We start from the raw sequence: 6,000 nt of genomic DNA, 5'->3' as shown, positions 1-6,000 counted from the left end.
GCCTCCTTTTGCTCTTCTTGTTCTGAGGTCCCAGGAGTCTCAAGGAGCAAGTTGGCTCCCACTATCCAGCTTCATTGGGACCTGGAATGATATAAGCATACCCTGTCCCCCATTTGAGCACCACCCTTGGCCCCTTCCATGACCTGTCTGATATGTCTTTCCACATCACTCGCTATTGTGTTGGAGCCCTCCTGGTATGGGGAAAAACCTGGGAATCCTTGATCTGTGGCATAGCAAAGAAGCGTAAAGCTGCTGTAAGGGTATCGATAGCTGAAAACTGAAGAAAATTAAGTGTCTAGAGAGCAGTGTCCAATTGGGACTGAGTTAAGCATCCCATCCCTCCACCTCCCCTTTTTTGCTTTTGCAGAACAGTCTTCAGTGTGCGGTTGGCACGTTCAACCACTGCCTGGCCTGTGGGGTTATATGGAAGCCTGTGAGGTGGCAAATCCCAAATTCCTGTAAAAAGAAAGCAAAGCCTTTGGAGGAATATGCAGGGCCATTGTCAGTTTTAAGGCATGATGGAGGGCCTACAAAAGAGAAACAGTGATACAAATCTGAGATGGCATTACTGGTTTTCTCACCTGGTTGAATAGTTGCCCACAGGAACCTGGAAAAAGGTATCTATGTAACATGAATAAGCTGCTTGCCCCAATGGGTAACATCCATTTGCTAGAGGGCATTAGGAAGGTCACCACGGGGATTCTGTGAAAGGGGAACTGAAGGAGGGGGATGGAAGGGAGCACATATAACACACCAGCGAATTAATGTGGCCACCTCCTCTCTCTTAAGACCATACAGTATTCGCAGAGATCTAGCAGATAAATGGTACTTCTTATGAGTGGCTTGAGCTAAAGAAGAAGGAGAAATTTTTTCTACTGATGAAGAATATAGCAGAGCATCTGCTGCTCAGTTGCCTGAAAAAATGGGACCAAGGCCATCAGTATGAGAACAAACATGCATGACAAATGCAGGAGAGGTTCGGGCAAGGAGTGCTGATTGAACTGTTTGAAGCAAAAAAGATATATTAGTATTTCTGTCTTCAATGTAGGCAGAAGACAGACAAAGAAGAGCCTTTACAGCATAGTCACTGTCCGAAACAATGTTTCATGCCAGAAGAAAGAATTCTAAAGCTTTAATTATAGCAAATAGTTCATTCTGTTGAGTAGACTCATAGGGGGTGTGGAGAACCCATTGTTGATTGGTATTAGGGCATACTGTCACTGCTTTCCCTGATTTGGTGGCGTCAGTGAACACTGTTGGGCCCACAACTGTAGATATTATCTTAGGAGAGACCCATAGGGGGCTGGTCATTTGATACAGACTATCACAGGTAGGTTTAAAGCTTACAAGCTTTTTTTTACAAGCTTACACTATGGAGGCCCACAACAAATTGTCCTGTGCAATAGCTAAAATGTGTTGTTCTGATATAGGAGAATGCACGATTGGGTAGGTCCCATTAAGCCATAGTGTCCTTTGTATGCAGGACCAAAGAAATTCATCCAGCAAGTCTGTCCAAGATACTATGACCTTTGTGGCTCTTCGAGGGTACAACCACTCGATAGGGTCCTCTCCTTGAAGGAGCATGGCATACATGGGGGCATCTTTTTGTATGGTTAACTCAATTGGAAGGGTAGGATCTGTATGTGTGAGCCATTTAGACCATAATTGTTGAATGGAGTGAAACTGTCTCTAGCTGCTGGAGTCCACTGATGGGGGGACAATAGTGAAGATCACCAGGTAATATGTCATATAAGGGCTTCATTAGCGAAGGTGAAATAGGAACTACTGACCTCTCGTTCAGTTTTCATTTTGGTCATATCTAATTGGAAAGGATGTAGAGAAACATACACTCTATCCACCACATAACCCAGATAAGAAAAAGGAGATTGAGTTTGAATTTTATCAGAAGCAGGGTATAAGCCATTGAGCTGCAATGCAGTGAGAATTACTTGGTGCACATGTTGTAACTGAGTTTCATCACTACATGCCAGCAATAGATCATCAATATAGTGGACAAAGCATTGGGAAATTCCTACCTAACCGGTTGTATTACTCTGTTAACATACCACTGACACAAAGTTGGACTATTTTGCATGCCTTGGAGACTGACAGGATATAATATGGTGCTCATTGAAATTGTAAAACCCATGGGGGGAGTTTTAATTGCTGCTTGCTGTAAGAAAGCCACAAAAAGGTTTTCAAGCCTGTCTATCCAATATGTTCCTCCTTTTCCCTTATACTTGGGCTCTTTAGTTTCTGTAAAAATCTTTGGAGTGCTGGGAGTGATATACTCATACCTTGGCAACGATGGATACAATCGTGCCTGCGGGGGAGGAAAAAGTGGAAGCGGAGGTAAAGTTTCTAACTCTGGCTCTGCTGCTGCTTCTTTCCCGCTCAGAGATCCCCCAGTCTGGCATGTACTCAGAGTGAGTGGACAGGGAGTGGCACCTTTAAGAGCTTCTCTGATTATCCCAAAGAGAACAAAAATCTGTGCCTTCTAAGACAACAGGAGTGTCCTCATAAGAAGTCATTTGGTACCCTATAGTGTCAGTTTTGTCAGAGTCAAGTCCTGTGTATTCCAACCATAGGGACACTACCAGAAGGATTTTTACAAACTTACTGCATTGTTTAAGATGTACTACGATGTGTTTCTGTTTAGCCAATTGATATACCTGTTTACTGTACACATCAACAGTCAAGGGTGTCACTAAAGGGAAACTGAAATCAGATCCCATCCCAGAAGGCTTATAGCACTTCCCGGGCCTCAACCGCACAATTTAGCTTAGGCTAAGTGGCTACTCTGTCTCTGGGTGCTCAAAACCTGGATTCCCCTAACTTCTGTCCCTGTTCAAGGGCACCAGTTGTTGGAGTCCTCAGCTAGTGCAGACCTGCTGACACTAGCTGGAGTCTGAGCACTTACCCACAATTATAGTCTCCTCCACAACCTTTAGAAGACAGACATCTCCAGATATGACAGAGTAGTTCTGAAACTCTTTTTTTTTTTTTTTTTTTTTATAATAACTTTTTATTCACAGAACCCATGCCAGGATAATTTTTTACAACATTATCCCTTGCACTCACTTCTGTTCCGATTTTTCCCCTCCCTCCCTCTACCCCCTCCTCCAGATGGCTAGCAATACTATACATTTTAAATATGTTACAGTACATCCTAGATACAATATATGTGTGCAGAACCGAACAGTTCTCTTGTTGCACAGGGAGAATTGGATTCAGAAGGTAAAAAAATAACCTGGGAAGAAAGACAAAAATGCAAGCAGTTTACATTTATTTCCCAGTGTTCTTTCTTTGGTTGTAGCTGCTTCTGTCCATCCTTGATCAATTGAAACTGAGTTAGATTACTTTGTCGAAGAAATCCACTTTCATCAGAATACATCCTCATACAGTATCGTTGTTGAGGTATATAATGATCTCCTGGTCCTGCTCATCTCACTCAGCATCAGTTCATGTAAGTCTTTATTTATTTATTTAAAATTTTTTTTTTATTTAATAGCCTTTTATTTACAGATTATATGTATGGGTAACTTTACAGCATTGACAATTGCCAAACCTCTTGTTCCAATTTTTCCTCTCTTTCCCCCTTCCCCCTCCCCCAGATAGCAGGATAACCAGTACATGTTAAATATATTAAAATATAAATTAGATACACAATAAGTATACATAACCAAACCGTTATTTTGCTGTACAAAAAGAATCAGACTCTGAAATATTGTACAATTAGCCTATGAAGGAAATCCAAAATGCAGGTCGGCAAAAATATAGGGATTGGGAATTCAATGTAATGGTTTTTAGTCATCTCCCAGAGTTCTTTCACTGGGCATAGCTGGTTCAGCTCCATTGGGAATGATTTGGTTGATCTCATTGCTGAGGATGGCCAAGTCCATCAGAATTGGTCATCATATAGTATTGTTGTTGAAGTATATAATGATCTCTTGGCCCTGCTCGTTTCACTCAGCATCAGTTCGTATAAGTCTCTCCAGACATTTCTGAAATCATCCTGTTGGTCATTTCTTAGTTCATGTAAGTCTTGCCAATCCTCTCTGTATTCATCCTGCTGGTCATTTCTTACAAAACAATAATATTCCATAACCTTCATATACCACAATTTACTCAACCATTCTCCAATTGATGGGCATCCATTCAGTTTCCAGTTTTTAGCCACTACAAACAGGGCCGCCACAAACATTTTGGCACAAACAGGTCCCTTTCCCTTCTTTAGTATCTCTTTGGGGTATAAGCCCAGTAGAAACACTACTGGATCAAAGGGTGTGGACAGTTTGATAACTTTTTGAGCATAGTTCCAAATTGCTCTCCAGAATGGTCAGATGTATTCACAATTCCACCAACAATGTATCAGTGTCCCTGTTTTCCCATATCCCCTCCAACATTCCGCATTATCTTTCCCTGTCATTCTAGCCAATCTGACAGATGTGTAGTGGTATCTCAGAATTGTCTTAATTTGCATTTCTCTGATCAATAGTGATTTGGAACACTCTTTCATATGAGTGGTAATAATTTCAATTTCATCATCTGAAAATTGTCTGTTCATATCCTTTGACCATTTATCCATTGGAGAATGGCTTGATTTCTTATAAATTAGAGTCAATTCTCTATATATTTTGGAAATGAGGCCTTTATCAGAACCTTTAACTGTAAAAATGTTTTCCCAGTTTGTTGCTTCCCTTCTAATCTTGTTTGCATTAGTTTTGTTTGTACAAAAGCTTTTTAATGGGATGTAATCAAAATTTTCTATTTTGTGATCAATAATGATCTCTAGTTCATCTTTGGTCACAAATTTCTTACTCCTCCACAGGTCTGAGAGATAAACTATCCTATGTTCCTCTAATTTATTTATAATCTCGTTCTTTATGCCTAAATCATGGACCCATTTTGATCTTATCTTGGTATATAGTGTTAAGTGTGGGTCCATGCCTAATTTCTGCCATACTAATTTCCAATTATCCCAGCAATTTTTGTCAAATAATGAATTCTTATCCCAAAAGTTAGGATCTTTGGGTTTGTCAAACACTAGATTGCTATAGTTGACTATTCTGTCTTGTGAACCTAACCTGTTCCACTAATCAACTAATCTATTTCTTAGCCAATACCAAATAGTTTTGGTGACTGCTGCTTTATAATATAGTTTTAGATCAGGTACAGCTAGGCCACCTTCATTTGATTTTTTTTTTTCATTAATTCTTTTGAGATTCTCGACCTTTTATTATTCCATATGAATTTTGTTATTTTTTCTAGATCATTAAAATATTTTCTTGGAAGTCTGATTGGGATAGCATTAAATAAATAGATTAGTTTAGGGAGTATTGTCATCTTATATTCGCTCGGCCTATCCAAGAGCACTTAATATTTTTCCAATTATTTAAGTCTGACTTTATTTGTATGGAAAGTTTTTTGTAATTTTGCTCATATAATTCCTGATTTTCCTTTAGTAGATAGATTCCCAAATATTTTATGCTGTCGACAGTTATTTTGAATAGAATTTCTCTTTGTATCTCTTGCTACTGGATTTTGTTGGTGATGTATAAAAATGCTGAGAATTTATGAGGATTTATTTTATATCCTGCAACTTTGCTAAAGTTATTAATTATTTCTATTAGCTTTTTAGTAGAATCTCTGGGGTTCTCCAAGTATACCATCATATCATCTTCAAGTTCTGAAACTCTTAATGCAGTTAGAAAAGCTTTATTGCTTTGTTATATCATCTTGTCTCTCTTCCTGCTTCCTCTCTCTCCCTCTGCTGTCCTATTCTTATACCCCTCTCATCTCCCCTTCCAACATGCCCCAACAACAAGTATGTGTTTAGCTTGTGTATCCAGGAGCCCAACTCCTGAGACGGTGGGGGCAATCTCGATTTGGTGCATGCTCAATGCCTGTCCTGGATTGTCTCCAGGGTGTGTACCCCGGACCTTTAGCCAGTGAGGCAGAACTCATACCCGAGGCCTCAACGTCCATTCCCAAGAGTGA

Source organism: Sarcophilus harrisii, chromosome 1 (assembly GCF_902635505.1).
Source record: "Sarcophilus harrisii chromosome 1, mSarHar1.11, whole genome shotgun sequence".
In the NCBI taxonomy this organism is placed as follows: domain Eukaryota; kingdom Metazoa; phylum Chordata; class Mammalia; order Dasyuromorphia; family Dasyuridae; genus Sarcophilus; species Sarcophilus harrisii.
Note: the sequence above shows the minus strand (reverse complement) of the source record.